General features: G+C 37.5%; 1 long non-coding RNA gene across 1 annotated transcript in view; it reads right to left on the bottom strand.

The window, feature by feature from the left end:
- The window catches only part of LOC111168916 (uncharacterized), an 81,307-nt gene that overhangs the window by 38,415 nt on the left and 25,861 nt on the right, over positions 1–17,031 (bottom strand). Inside the window, exon 2 of the long non-coding RNA XR_002643114.2 lies at positions 1,082–1,273. This is a non-coding gene — a long non-coding RNA (uncharacterized LOC111168916). The remainder of the gene's footprint in view (positions 1–1,081; positions 1,274–17,031) is intronic.

The raw sequence follows: 17,031 nt of genomic DNA on the forward strand, positions 1-17,031 counted from the left end.
GAGTCTATTATTAAAAGGAAGAAGAGGAGAAGGCATAACAGTGAAAAATGAACTGTCTCTAACGGGCTGGCACGACACTCAAGCAGGATGCCAAATAGGCATTTGAGACCTAAGTCTAAAAATGGGGTTTCTGTAACTTAATAAATAATATTTATGTAAAAATGAGAGCTAGCATACTGATAACATAGTAGAGAATTTCTTTTAAAATCACAACTAACACATGGTTATTGACTATTATTTAACATGTTTCTGGGCTGCTAAATAGTAAGTCAACTGATAGCACTAACAAGAATTAATAAGACTCTGTAATGTGACCAATTTCAGAAATATGCAAAATAGATGAATTTCATATATATACATATATGTGAGTAATTACATTTATAATAGCAATAAAATATGTGGGTCATTGTACAAACTTTAGAAAATACAGTAAATTAAGAAACAGAAACTAAAGATCACCTAACATCACTCTGCAGAGATGTCCACTATTAACATCTTGCTGTGTTTCCTTGTAAATATCTACAGATTAGTTTTTTTCTTATAAATCATGCTTATATTGCATATATTTTTAACATGTTTACTCTACCTAACTTGAGATTACCTTTTCCTATGCTTTTACATTGTTGGGTTTTTTAAACATAATTTTTATTATGGCATAAAAGTTTACATATGGTAAAGAGCTGAATGAAATTTGGGAGTTTCACCACTAAAAATGCTGACATTTCTTTGTTCAAGAGGAAGAAATGATTCTCCAAGCAGCAAGGATATTTCCTACATTCCAAAAGCTATTGAATATATGACACTAATAGACATTCTAATTCCTACCTCTTTAAAATCTCTGGTGTTAAAAAAAGACAATTGACAATATAATGATAGTAATATTAAGAAGTATCTGGTTTCTTATTTTTCTGAGTTACCAACAGATCCCAAGCTGCCCTGATATATTGCCTTGAGACATCACCATTACGAGAAAGAATCCTCCACATGTTTATGAGCCTTAATTTGCAGATTTTTTTTACCTGTAGTCACAAGAAATTACTTCCCTAAAGCACTTGTCAGGGATAGACTGAAGGATATATACCTTTCAGAAGTGATGAGAGATGCTTCTAGCAGTACTTTCCAAATCACCACCTAAGGATTCCATATGATTCCAAGAAGGCTTCGAGGGCTCTTGTGATGTCAGTATTGTCTCTGTGCAGCCTCCTCTCCCCCAACCACAGCAGGGTTCATAGATATTGAAGAATAAAGAAAAGGAACTAAAGGAAGTGACAATCTGGAAGGAAAAAGGAAATTTAAATCAGTTTTGAATGTACAAAGCCTAGAAGGCCAAAACCTGGAAAAGAGTAGAAACTCATCTGGTGTTCAACTCTGAGCTTCTATATTCTCATCTGCAAAAGAATGAACCAGTAATAATTGAGCTCTACCTCTATGTCAAGCCCTTTAAATGCATGATTTAATTTAAACCTCACGATTGTCTATGGTAGGGATTGTCATCCTAATTCTGTAAAGGAGGGGTCTGAAATTCAAAGCAGTTTGAAGTCAGGTCTCAGGTGATGCAACTAGTAAATGACCCCGGCAGGATTCCCCACCCATCTCTCTATGACACCCAAACACAAGCTCCTCTCATTTGTCACAATAAATGTACTTTCCCCACTGATTGTTGTGAATACTAAAAGTTTAGGATGAAAGAAGATTATAGTCATCTGTTAAAGGAAAATCCATATTGAGTTAAATTTGGCAAAGACCTAGAAATGGGTATTATTTAAATGTGTACTATAAATGGCACAGTTAAAGAGTATATGTAGTGAGAAAGAGGGAAAGCTGATGATATAACGGAAAATTTTTTCACTCCATTATATTATATATAGGAAATCTATATATTTTTAAAATTTGTCACATTAATAAATTCTTTTATTAGTTTTAATAATTAGAAGCCAGTTCATAAAGGGCCTTGGGTACCAGAGTTAGGAATTTTGTTTTTATATATCTATCTTGGGGTCCCACAAAAGAATTCTGAGCACAGTGGTAACAGCACAAGATTTGCATATTGAAAAGACTACTCTTCAAAGATTTATTTTGTGAGTAGAATGGTCTATCAGTAAAGAAAGTCTATGTTATATTGCAGTCAAAAATCTAAAATTCTCAGTGGCTTAAAACAACTAAAATTTATTTCTTGGTTTGTCTCAGGTTTAGGGTGGAGACAAGGGTGCTATTCCATTTCATCCTCATTCAACGACGCTGGCTGGCAGAGCCTTCACATGTGAGCATCACCGGCAATAATAGCAAAAGAGGGTAGGGGACATGTGACTTGAGCCCTTGTCCTGATAGGTTCCCAACAAGAAGTGACACATGTCACATCTCACATTCCACACAGGGACAAAACAGTGCGGTTTTACCTTGTGCTGGAAGGAAGAGAATTGAAAATACTGCTGAAGAGCACAAATATTTATCACTAGTAACTTTTTAAAAAAATGACACTAGACATAAGATCAGTCTACCAACTGATGAAATTCAACATGAAAGAGACAATGAGGACCTGAGTCAGGAAAGTGGCTGAGGGTAGAGAAAGAATAATGCGGGTCAAAGCAGTCACTACAGGACATGGACATATCTTGGATACAGATGGGGAAAAACAAAACACAAAATGCAAAGATCACCTATGCACCTAAAGTCTTGATAAAGTTTTGAGGTTTTTTCCAAAGTAGAAAGTGCTTTTAACTAACTTTTCAATGGGTTTAACCTGTTTTTTAAACGGTACTCAGGAAGAGCTTCAAGATAGCAGAAGAGTAAGAGGTGCAGATCACCTTCCAACCCACAAATACATCAGAAATACATCTACATGTGCAACAACTCCTACAGAACACCTACTGAACGCTGGCAGAAGACCTCAGACCTCCCAAAAGGCAAGAAACCCCCCACGTACCTGGGTAGGGCAAAAGAAAAAACCGAGACAAAGAATAGGGACGGGACCTGCACCAGTGGGAGGGAGCTGTGAAGGAGGAAAGGTTTCCACACACTAGGAAGCCCCTTTGCGGGCGGAGACTGCGGGTGGCAGAGGGGGAAGCTTCGGAGCCACGGAGGAGAGCACAGCAACAGGGGTGCGGAGGGGAAAGCGGAGAGATTCCCGCACAGAGGATCGGTGCCGACCAGCACTCACCAGCTTGAGAGGCTTGTCTGCTCACCCGCCGGGGCGGGCGGGGGCTGAGGCTCTGGCTTCGGAGGTTGGATCCCAGGGAGACGACTGGGGTTGGTGGTGTGAACACAGCCTGAAGGGAGCTAGTGCGCCACGGCTAGCCGGGAGGGAGTCCGGGAAAAAGTCTGGAGCTGCCAAAGAGGCAAGAGACTTTTTCTTGCCTCTTTGTTTTGCGGTGCGCAAGGAGAGGGGATTAACAGCGCTGCCTCAACAAGCTCCTCAGATGGGCTAGAGCCCCTGCTATCAGAGAGGATCCCAGAGACGGGCATGAGACGCAAAGGCTACTGCTGCCGCCACCAAGAAGCCTGTGTGCAAGCACAGGGCACTATCCACACATTCCCTCCTGGGAGCCTGTGCAGCCCGCCACTGCCAGGGTCCCATGATCCAGGGACAACTTCCCCGGGAGAACGCATGGCGGGCCTCAGCCTGGTGCAACGTCACGCCGGACTCTGACGCCGCAGGCTCACCCACATCCGTATCGCTCCCTCCCCACAGCCTAAGTGCGCCAGAGCCCCCGAATCAGCTGCTCCTTTAACCCCGCTCTGTCTGAGCGAAGAACAGACGCCCTCAGGCGACCTACATGCAGAGGCAGGGCCAAATCCAAAGCTGAACCCCCAGGAGCTGTGCGAACAAAGAAGAGAAAGGGAAATCTCTCCCAGCAGCCTCAGGAGCAGCGGATTAAATCTTCAGAAACAATGTGATGTACCCTGCATCTGTGGAATACCTGAATACACAAAAAATCATACCAAACTGTGGCGGTGGTCTTTGGGAGAAACGATATATATTTTTTTTCCCCTTTTTCACTTTTTGTTTGTGTGTATGTGTATGATTCTGTGTGATTTTGTCTGTATACCTTTGCTTTTACCATTTGTACTAGGGTTCTGTCTGTCCTTTTTTTTTTTTTTTTTTTTAGTATAGTTTTTAGCACTTGTTATCATTGGTGGATTTGTTTTTTGGTTTGGTTGCTCTTACTTTCTTTTTTATTACTTTAAAAAAATTTTTATTTTTAATAATCATTTTTTATTTTAATAACTTTATTTTATTTTTTCTTTCTTTCTTTTTTTCTGCCTTTTGTTCTGAGCCGTGTGGATGAGAGCATCTTGGTGCTCTGGCCAGGCGTCAGTGCTCTGCCACTGAGGTGGAAGAGCCGAGTTCAGGACACTGGTCCACCAGAGACCTCCCAGCTCCATGTAATATCTAACAGCAAAAATCTCCCAGAGATCACCATCTCAACTCCAAGACCCAGCTCCACTCAACAACCAGCAAGCTACACTGCTGCACACCCTATGCCGAACAACTAGCAAGACACCCATTAAGAGAGAGACTGCCTAAAATCATAAAAAGGTCACAGACAACCCAAAGCACACCACCAGACATGGATATGCCCACCAGAAACACAAGATTCAGCCTCATCCACCAGAACACAGGCACTAGTCCCCTCCACCAGGAAGCCTCCACAACCCACTGAAGCAAACTTACCCACTGGGGGCAGACACCAAAAACAATGGGAACTATGAACCTGCAGCCTGTGAAAAGGAGATGCCCAAACACAGTAAGTTAAGCAAAATGAGAAGACAGAGAAACACACAGCAGATGAAGGAGCAAGGTAAAAACCCACCAGACCAAACAAATGAAGAGGAAATAGTCAGTCTACCTGAAAAAGAATGCAGAATAATGACAGTAAAGATGATCCAAAATCTTGGAAGTAGAATGGAGAAAGTACAAGAAACGTTTAACAAGAACCTAGAAGAACTAAAGAGCAAACAAACAATGATGAACAACACAATAAATGAAATTAAAAATTCTCTAGAAGGAATCAACAGCAGAATAACTGAGGCAGAAGAATGGATAAGTGACCTGGAAGATAAAATAGTGGAAATAACTACTGCAGAGCAGAATAAAGAAAAAAAGAATGAAAAGAATTGAGGACAGTCTCAGGGACCTCTGGGACAACATTAAATGCTCCAACATTCGAATTATAGGGGTCCCAGAAGAAGAAAAGAAAAAGGGACTGAGAAAATATTTAAAGAAATTATAGTTGAAAACTTCCCTAATATGGGAAAGGAAATAGTTAAGCCCAGGAAGTACAGAGAGTCCCATACAGGATAAATCCAAGGAGAAACACATGAAGACACATATTAATCAAACTATCAAAAATTAAATACAAAGAAAAAATATTAAAAGCAGCAAGGGAAAAACAACAAATAAAACACAAGGGAATCCCCATAAGGTTAACAGCTGATCTTTCAGCAGAAACTTTGCAAGCCAGAAGGGAGTGGCAGGACATATTTAAAGTGATGAAAGGGAAAAACCTAAAACCAAGATTACTCTACCATCAAGGATCTCATTCAGGTTTGATGGAGAAATTAAAACCTTTACAGAGAAGCAAAAGCTAAGAGAATTCAGCACCACCAAACTAGCTTTACAACAAATGCTAAAAGAACTTCTCTAGGCAGGAAACACAAGAGAAGGAAAAGACCTACAATAACAAACCCAAAACAATTAAGAAACTGGAAATAGGAACATACATATCGATAATTACCTTAAATGTAAATGGAATAAATGCTCCAACCAAAAGACATAGACTGGCTGAATGGATAAAAAAAACAAGACCCATATATATGCTGTCTACAAGAAACCCACTTCAGACCTAGGGACACATACAGACTGAAAGTGAGGGGATGGAAAAAGATATTCCATGCAAATGGAAATCAAAAGAAAGCTGGAGTAGCAATTCTCATATCAGACAAAATAGACTTTGAAATAAAGACTATTACAAGAGACAAAGAAGGACACTACATAATGATCAAGGGATGAATCCAAGAAGGTTTAACAATTGTAAATATTTATGCACCCAACATAGGAGTACCTCAATATATAAGGCAGATGCTAACAGCCATAAAAGGAGAAATCGACAGTAACACAATCATAGTAGGGGTCTTTAACACCCCACTTTCATCAATGGACAGATCATCCAAAATGCAAATAAATAAGGAAACAAGCTTTAAATGACACATTAAACAAGATGGACTAAATTGATATTTATAGAACATTCCATCCAAAAACAACAGAATACACTTTCTTCTCAAGTGCTCATGGAACCTTCTCCAGGATACATCATATCTTGGGTCACAAATCAAGCCTTGGTAACTTTAAGAAAATTGAAATCGTATCAAGAATCTTTTCTGACCACAAAGCTATGAGACTAGATATCAATTACAGGAAAAAGTCGTAAAAAAATACGAACACATGGAGACTAAACAATACACTAAGTAATAATCAAGAGCTCACTGAAGAAATCAGAGGAAATCAAAAAATAGCTAGGAACAAATGACAATGAAAACACGATGACCCAAAACCTATGGGATGCAGCAAAAGCAGTTCTAAGAGGGAAGGTTATAGCAATACAATCCTACCTCGAGAAACAAGAAACATCTCAAATAAACAACCTAACATTACACCTAAAGCAATTAAAGAAAGAAGAACAAACAAACCCCAAAGTTAGCAGAAGGAAAGAAATCATAAAGATCAGATCAGAAATAAATGAAAAAGAAATGAAGGAAATGATAGTAAAGATCAATAAAACTAAAAGTTGGTTCTCTGAGAAGATATAATTGATAAACCATTAGCCAGACTCATCAAGAAAATAAGGGAGAAGACTCACATCAACAGGATTAGAAATGAAAAAAGAGAAGTAACAACTGACACCACAGAAATATAAAGCATCATGAGAGATTACTACAAGCAACTATATGTCAATAAAATGGACAACCTGGAAGAAATGGAGAAATTCTAAGAAAAGCACAACCTTCCAAGACTGAACAAGGAAGAAACAGAAAATATAAACAGACCAATCACAAGCACTCAAATTGAGACTGTGATTAAAAATCTTCCACAAACAAAAGCCCAGCACCAGATGGCTTCACAGGCAAATTCTAGCAAACATTTAGAGAAGAGCTAACACCTATCCTTCTCAAACTCTTCCAAAATATAGCAGAGGGATGAACACTCCCAAACTCATTCTACAAGGCCACCATCACCCTGATAGCAAAACCAGACAGAGAGGCCACAAAGAAAGAAAACGACAGGCCAATATCACTGATGAGCATAGATGCAAAAATCCTCAACAAAATTCTAGCAAACAGAATCCAAAAGCACATTAAAAGGATCATACACCATGATCAAGTGGGGTTTATATCAGGGATGCAAGGATTCTTCAATATACGCAAATCAATCAGTGTGATAAACCATATTAACAAATTGAAGGAGAAAAACCATATGATCATCTCAATAGATGCAGAAAAAGCTTCTGACAAAATTCAACACCCATTTATGATAAAAACCCTGCAGAAAGTGGGCATAGAGGGACCTTACCTCAACATAATAAAGGCCATATATGACAAACCCACAGCCAACATCGTCCTCAATGGTGAAAAACTGAAACCATTTCCACTAAGATCAGGAACAAGACAAGGTTGCCCACTCTCACCACTATTATTCAACACTGTTTTGGAAGTTTTAGCCACAGCAATCAGAGAAGAAAAAGAAATAAAAGGAATCCAAATCGGAAAAGATGAAGTAAAGCTGTCACTGTTTGTAGATGACATGATACTGTACATTGAGAATCCTAAAGATGCTACCAGAAAACTACTAGAGCTAATCAATGAATTTGGTAAAGTAGCAGGATACAAAATTAATGCACAGAAATCTCTTGCATTCCTATACACTAATGATGAAAAATCTGAAAGAGAAATTAAGGAAACAATCCCATTTACCACTGCAAGAAAAAGAATAAAATACCTAGAAATAAACCTAGCTAAGGAGACAAAAGACCTGTATGCAGAAAATTATAAAACACTGATGAAAGAAATTAAAGATGATACAAACAGATGGAGAGATATACCATGTTCTTGGATTGGAGGAAGAAACATCGTGAAAATGATTATACTACCAAAAGCAATCTACAGATTCAGTGCAATCCCTATCAAACTACCAATGGCAATTTTCCAAAACTAGAACAAAAAATTTCACAATTTGTATGGAAACACAAAAGAGCCCGAATAGCCAAAACAATCTTGAGAAAGAAAAACGGAGCTGGAAGAATCAGGCTCCCTGACTTCAGACTATACTACAAAGCTACAGTAATCAAGATAGTATGGTACTGGCACAAAAACAGAAATATAGATCAATGGAACAGGACAGAAAGCCCAGAGATAAACCCACACACATATGATCACCTTATTGTTTATAAAGGAGGCAAGACTATCCAATGGAGAAAAGACAGCCTCTTCAATAAGTGGTGCTGGGAAAACTCGACAGGTACATGTAAAAGAATGAAATTAGAACACTCCCTAACACCATTCACAAAAATAAACTCAAAATGGATTAAAGACATAAATGTAAGGCCAGACACTACAAAACTCTTAGAGGAAAACTTAGGCAGAGCAGTCTATGACATAAATCACAGTAAGATCCTTTTTGACTCACCTCCTAGAGAAATGGAAATAAAAACAAAAATAAACAAATGAGACCTAATGAAACTTAAAAGCTTTCACACAGCAAAGGAAACCATAAGCAAGACAAAAAGACAACCCTCAGAATGGGAGAAAATATTTGCAAACGAATCAACTGACAAAGAATTAATCTCCAAAATTTACAAGCAGCCCATGCAGCTCAACATCAGAAAAACAAACAACCCAATCCAAAAATGGGCAGAAGACCTAAATAGACAAATTTTCAAAGAAGGTATACAGATTGCCAACAAACACATGAAAGAATGCTCAACATCATTAATCATTAGAGAAATGCACATCAAAACTACAATGAGATATCATCTCACACCAGTCAGAATGGCCATCATCAAAAAATCTACAAACAATAAATGCTGGAGAGGGTGTAGAGAAAAGGGAACCCTCTTGCACTGTTTGTGGGAATGTAAGTTGATACAGTCACTATGGAGAACAATATGGAGCTTCTTTAAAAAAGTAAAAATAGAACTACCATACAACACAGCAATCCCACTACTGGGCACATACCCTGAGAAAACCATAATTCAAAAATAGTCATGTACCACAATGTTCACTGCAGCTGTATTTATAGTATCCAGGACATGGAAGCAACCTAAGTGTCCACTGACAGATGAATGTGTAAAGAAGATGTGGTACATATATACAATGGAATATTACTCAGCCATAAAAAGAAACGAAATGAGGTATTTGTAGTGAGGTGGATGGACCTACAGTCTGTCATACAGAGTGAAGTAAGAAAGAGAAAAATACCGTATGCTAACACATATATATGGAATCTAAAAAAAAAAAAAAGGTCTTGAAGAACCTAGGGGCAAGACGGGAATAAAGACACAGACCTACTAGAGAATGGACTTGAGGACACGGGGAGAGGGAAAGGTAAGCTGGGACCAATTGAGAGAGTGGCATGGACATATATACACTACCAAAGGTAAAACCGATAGCTAGTGGAAAGCAGCTGCATAGCACAGGTAGATCAGCTCGGTGCTTTGTGACCACCTAGAGGGGTGGGATACGGAGGGTGGGAGGGAGGGAAATGCAAGAGGGAAGTGATATGGGGATATATGTATATGTATAGCTGATTAAAGCAGAAACTAACACACCACTGTAAAGCAATTATAGTCCAATAAATATGTTAAAAAAATAAAATAAGATAAAAATAAATTTAAAAAAAAGATATTCAGATTAGAGCAAGGGAAATAAATAATTTATTTAGAAAGCTGTTCACCAATTTTTATTCCTCAGTACAAAAAAAATCTGTCAGTTACTATAAAAGGAGTCTGTTTAAAAAGGTGTTAAGAAAAATGTATTCAGGAAACTAATGAAAAAATTATGTTAACAATCTAAACTCGAAATCCCATTTCAAACATAAAAACAATAATCACAAATCTTCCAACAAATCTTCATTATCAACATGATCTGAGAGGAGCACTAGAATTTGGGAAAAAAATGATGGAACTAGAATAAATTTACAGTATAGAACTGACTTACTTCTGGGACTATATTTCCTAACTAAAAGCCACAGAATTAGTCCCTAGAGTAATATATTATTTAAGCTGGAAGGAACAAAGTGTTTGTGGTAAACATGTTCAGGAATTTAGAAGTGAATACTAATTTAGCAATAAGATATACTTCAATTATTTATGCCAAATAAATGCAGTTTTCCCTGGCAAGGGTGTAGGAAGGTCTGTGGTATTGCTGTTAAAATTCTAGGATGGGAAACACTGAGTCAGCATTTCCTTACCCTGGTCACAGTGTTACTTTACCACGATGGAGAGGTTGTGAAACAAAGCACATTCTTTCCCATTCTGATATGATACGGTATGGATATCCTGGCATTTGTTTGTTTCTCTGCTGAGAATTGTATCACAAGCCTCAGTAGAACAAGGCAGAATGTTAAGAAAATAAATATTCAACTTGATCTAAATTTATGTAGTTACAGTTCTGGGTGTGCACTGCTCTCCACATTTTAAGTTGAATTATTAGTCACAGGAGAAGAAAGTATACCTAATTCCCTTCAAATGTTTCAGTCAATTTTCATAAGTTATAAACCTGGAAGTCCCATTAGAAGTTGATCTCCCTAAATGTAACTCTGGCATTAAATAATGCCAGACAAATGAGAATCCATAAGGAAATATTAGGGCAGAATATTGTACAATTTTTTTATTATCATCAACTCCCTCTTTGTCTTCAAATCATGGTAAACAAAACTATAGAGGACATTATTTTTAAATTCAGAAAAATTACTGATTTTAGATTTAATGAAATATAAAAGCCCACATTTCAAAACTAATTTTTTTCAAACTTTTAGTTGCTTTCTTCATTTTACAACAATATAAAAAACTTAAGTAGATGATCAGATCCCCAAGAGTTACAAGACTTGTGTATTTCTAGTTCTGCCATTGGTCTTACATAAGACACAAAATTTTTGTGTGCTTCAACAACCTTGTCTACTAAACAGATAAAATAAATTTACTTCTCCAAACAAATCTGAAAATTTTTCCATTGGAAAGATATATTCAACTTGTCCTTCTGAGTGTGCAAAACCAAAAATCCCCATTTCCATCCAACTACTGTAGTTTTCTTTATACTGAACTTAGGGTAAGATCAGACAGACTTCTCCGAATGCATCTAAAATAATAGGCAAAACATTGTTTTCAGATTTAAAAGCTCTTCACATCCTATTTGCAACTTCTAATAATCTTTCAAAGTAGACAGAAAGGACATTACTTTCCTACTTTACAGACCAGAGAACTGAGGTTTAAGAGGTAAAGCAGTATTTCCCAAGGCCACGTTGCTATTCTGAGGGCTGGCCAAGAGCTCTTTCTGCTGCACTATATTGTATATTTACCGAAGAAATCTTATGGTCACCAACCTTAGTAAGTATTAATGTTTTAGTGAGTCAAAATACTCAAATCCAAGGAGGAACAAACATAGCAGTAAACATATTGAATGAAAAGTCAAGCAAAATGAAGTCTACCTACTATATGTAGAAATTGAGAAAGGCTCTCGATGAGCTAGAGCCTTCCAGAAATATCTCATGACAGAGCATAATATTTAAAACTCATTATTTGGGCAGGTGAGTGAATTTAGGAGGCTTTCTGATTAGGAGGGGAAGTATTTGCTAAAACACAGAGACAGGAACAGGTGTGTGTACCTGAGACACTGAAGACAAGAGGATACACGTATGCCTGAAGCAAAGCTTGAGAGGCAAAGAGGGCTGGAAAAAAACTGGAAAGATAGAAAATGACAGCTCTGTTGAAGTCTTGAAAGTGTTGTTGCAGAGTTTGTCTTTAAGGTAAACGTTGAAAAAGGACAGTGTTCTAAACTTGGTGAAAGCTCTGTGAAAGTTCCTTTTAAATTAGATTAGCCGGATTAGTCTGGCTAATACACATGTGTGTTTGAATCAAACTGGAGTCACAGTGTTACAGCAACTTAAGTTAAAAGAGATCAGTCTAGAATGGTAAGCCATGACAGCGAGGAAGAAGGCATATCCATCTTTTTGTTAAAGAGTGGGTACAGGCGAACAACTGAAAATATTTGAAAGGTATCACATCTGGGTGCTCAGAACAATGAACAGGAGGCGTTTCATTGAGAATATGGTTAACAGCCATTAGTGTCAGATGTGGAGGAGATTGTGGACTGATGGAGAAAAAAAATCAGAGCTGCTAAAAAAAAAATCACATCCCTGGATAACCTTTAAAAGTTTACAGTCATTTTTCATTAACAATATGAGATTGCAAGTGAACATAAGCACAACCAATCACAGGTATACTTATGATGCCTTATGTATATAGAGCTATATTATAAAATTGTTTTGCTATGTTATAAGTGTAGCAACATGATGAATGGGATGTTTTTGTTGCCCTGGAATTAGTGACTAAGGTTCAAGTCTGAGCTACAAAGAGATATCCTATACTAATCAACCTAAAGAGAACTGCAAACAATGGAGTCCTTCCTCCAGGAGTTACTAAGTGGTGGCTGAACCCACAGTTCTTAGTAATCTCCACAAGCGCCTCCCTCTAGTTGCATATGCAGGGATGGGAAAAGTAGGGAGAATTGGAATAAAATTGCTGGAATTGTAGGGAATGGTTGTTGTTTTCTTCCTCCCTTTCCCATTGCCAATTTTAGGGAGAGGGTATTCAAGACAATTATTCATAAGAGGTGCCTGCAAAAAAGGAGAAAAAAGGAAACTGGTATTTTACTCCTAGCTGGACATTAGCTTATGAAGTGGACTTGTTGATCTTTTTCATTATTGTATTGAACAAAGGAAAAGGAGAATAGGGTGCGGGGGAAGAGGGTAGAACAGAAGAGGGGGCAGCTGTGGAAAGTCTGAACTACTACCATGAGGAACAGAAAGGAGGCAGGTCAAGTGGATCTCACGGAAGATAGCTAGTCTTAAGCCCTGTTGAACATTCCAAGCCCAAGGTGGTAACATAGGCCTATTGCACTGAACATTCAGGAACAGACTCTGAGAAGTAGTTAGGAAAAAATCAAATGGGATTTGGTCCCTCACATCAGGGAACCTTGAAATGGGCAGACTCCACTCCCAAACACAAGGCACCCAAGGAAATTCAGACATACACCCTAAAGGAGAATTGGCATCAAACTCTCTCATCCAGAAGAGCATCAAAAGGCAAAAGGACAAACAATTCGAGTTCTGTTATAGACATTCAGCCCTCTCCATCTTCTTCCTCCTTTTTTTAACAAAGGAAAGGAAACACACACACACACACACATACACACAGAAAAGAAAGAGGAGAGACTGAAAAGACAAACATTTCTTCTCCGATTTAAGTCTCTTTGGACAAATCTGCAAGAGATGAGTAAACAAAAGAAAAAGATGAGAATTAAGAAGATGACAGCTTTTTATGCTGGAAAGTAACAATAAAGATGGGGTAGTCAACAGCACGTGGTTGCAGGCAGTGATTGAGAAACAAATGAAAGCCTCATGGTAATTTCCCACAGTTCAGACTGCTCAATAAAGCAATACATAATGATTTAAGTAGAGTATTTTATAAAATATCTGATACTCAGGAAAGATGTTTTGATTCTTTATACATAAATAGAAAACATATCTGAAGTTTTGAAGGCTTTCTTTTTTTTAAACTTCCAGCAGACACAAGCTATGGAATGAACAAAATTCAACCTATACATTAAGATGCAAGTAAACTGCAAACTATTCAACAGAATTGGAGTCCAGATTTTTCTTTTAGAAAGCATCCTTTGTTCTCAAATGTTTTGGAATAAAAATGAGTCAAAAGTCCAATTTAGATTAAAATGTCAGCTTTAGAGAAAGTGGTAAATTAACTTTAAGAGTTTATAAGTATATGGCAGATACACATCATTCTTAAGTTATACCAGAATACAAAATAGAAGACAACAAAAACAAAAATAGGCTTATTCTAGATTCAGTGAAATACCCTTCTTTGCTTAATGAGAATAACAGAATAATGGCTCTTTACCAAGTAATATTTAATAATTTATAGAAAAGTATATAAAAACTTCATTCTTGTGAGTTTAGGTGTTCCTGGAGTGTCTGTAGGGTTCTCATAGCACACGTGGCTGCAGAAGATCACTTGACCAAAGCTGTCTGCTCCAACAGAAAGCCTGCCCCAATACTAAAGCATTAAGAAACCTTGGGAAATAGCCATAGGCTAAAACAGTTGTGATTCAGACATCAGGCAACATATTAAATGCTCTATGTCTCTATTTAAATAAGCAGTGATTCCGATTTTGAATCTGCATGAGCCACTTGTTTCTGAGTATAACTTGGAAATTAAATTCTAACGTCATAGATGGATTTAAAGTCTGACTGCCTTCAGCACACAAAGCAGTAAGAGGTTTGAACATAAAGTTCACAAGCCAAGTCAGAATACGTCCTACTTCCTAGTCATATCTGCTGTTTGTTACGTCTGTATTTTTACTCTAAGCATATTTTACTCTAAGCATTCACTCAACCCAACATCATTCTCCCTATAGACAGGCATTTAATTGCTGTAAGATGAGAACTCTGTGCACCAGTTTCTCACAGCAGCAGTCCAGGCCTCCTCCTCCTTTTCCTAATGTGCCCTGAAATTGTTCCAGTTGATTGTAAACACTTGCCAGCAAGTTCTGAAGTGTGTCCAGTTGTTTTTTCAGCTTGCTGTTGAAAGTATTCACACTACGGCCCCAAGCTTTAATTTCTTCCATTTGAGAAGAAATGGTCATCCAGTCATCTTTCAGCTCACAAGGCCTGAAGAAATTAACTTTCATTGCAGATAACCCCAGGTTCTGGCATGTTCTTCATTAATAAAATCAATCCCTGGGAATATAAAACTGAGATAGTTCAATGTGATCTGACAGATAGCGTCCAGAAACATAAGCCAATTGACATCTGAAGAGACTTGAGGGATTAAAGCACATTCTGTACATCTGTTCAGCTTCCCAGTGCAGGTTTCCCCCAATACCTCCCAAGATCCATTCTACCTTTCGGTCTGACAGCCTCATCTACAACAGCTATGTGTTCAAAGAAAACAGAGCTGCATAGAATACAAAGACATAAAATATAATGCACTTAAAAGTCGCAATCCAGTGACAGAAAGGTTTTGAAATAAGGATCCAGTGAGTAAGATTTCCTATATATTTTCCCTAAGCAATAGACCTTTTGTGAGTGATGAATAACTTACTGATTTAAAATTCTATTACTGTGGCACTTAGATTAAAGTCACAGTCTGATTAAACAAAAACATGTTTCAGAATGATAAAATGTCATGCCTCTCAAGTTTCTGTATTACAGCTTGAAAAATGACATTTTACCTCTCCACTGTAATACCATGCTGATATTATAACAAAGTTCTACGAACTCCACTGGCAAAGACCTAACTCTGCTGATTAAGTACAGCTTTAAGACCCCAAAGTGACATTGGAAAATATTTTCATAATGCCGGAAACTCAGGTGCAATTAAAAAATATATTATTGAGCACAATTAATGCAGAAAGCTCTCCCTTCATATTTATTATAACATTTAATGATATATTTTAAATTGCTAAACATCTACAAAAAGACAAACTGCTGATTATGCCCATTATGACTGAAATAAATTATGGAAGAGCATGAAGACTCCTGAAAGATAGAACACTTCCAAATAGATAAAGTATGGTTAGTATTCACCTTCATACCAATTCTCCAGTTCTAGGAAACATAAAAGTTCCTCTGAATTTATTTCAGAGGCAAGATTAGAGTCTGAGTGATGTCAGAAGACTCCCCAGCAGTCTTTGTGTACCTTCAATATGTCAAAGCAGAGAAGTTGCTCTTGTTGGGTCACTGACAATTATACAGGAAAAAATAACTATGCCTCTTTGGTATTTCAAACAGCTCCCCCTCCTTGTCTGTGTCTACAGGCTTAGCTCCAAGGTGACAGGATCTTCCTTCTGACAAAAGAGTCTCTCCCACATCAGGAGTTCAAATCTCTCCCTACAATGAGTTTTCTCTAGTCACAGAGTTTCTTTAATACCATGTTATGGATCTTACCTACAGTACTGGTATTTGAAAGTAAGTTCCATATGACATTAAGTTGTAATCAACTCCTCCATCAGCCTCGCCAAAACTCCATTAAGTAATGTTTCCAAAAATTCCAGTCAGTCCACGACATTATTAGGTTTTGAAATTGTACCACCCATCTTTTTCATAATGATATTGAACTTAATCAGCTCTTTTCTATGCACTGTACTTTGTGATGTTTGTTTTAATCTCCCGAGCAGTTTCTTCCAGATTTTCAATGTGTTTGTGATTTAGAAGTCCAACTTTGCTATTTTAGGCAAGAGTACTTCAAGTTTTCCCTCCAGGGAGGTCATGGAGTTACGTAGTTTGATACTGAAAATAATTTCCTGAAACAAGCCTTTCATGTGGAATCCGGAGTTCTTGACAGAGTCATTTTCCCTCTAACTTGCCTTGTTTAGATGGTGTAGAAAATTAAAGCACCTGATGTCAAATGCTAAATGTTTGGCTCACATGAGCCATATACTCTAACTGGGCTTCCATGACAAAATGCTCGTTGGAAAGTGGAAGATCTTCTCAACCATTCAGGTGAGTATATATTTTAGAACCAAAGTTCTAAATGTGACTTTAGAAAAAATGACCTTTGATTTCTCTAACATAATCAAAGGATGGGTTAGAAAATTAGTCTCCCACATGATAGCAATCCATCTGCTGAGTTTGTAAGAAGAGAACATAATAGTAAATGATAATAAATTTGGAGACATTTTCATGTTTGAGAAATCAATTAGTGTCCCTTTAAAATATATACGTATTAAGAATATATGTGTATAACT

The sequence above is a fragment of the Delphinapterus leucas genome, chromosome 12 (genome assembly GCF_059928025.1).
Source record: "Delphinapterus leucas isolate spDelLeu-1000000601 "Yukka" chromosome 12, BTC_Dleu_Yukka2, whole genome shotgun sequence".
Lineage (NCBI taxonomy): Eukaryota > Metazoa > Chordata > Mammalia > Artiodactyla > Monodontidae > Delphinapterus > Delphinapterus leucas.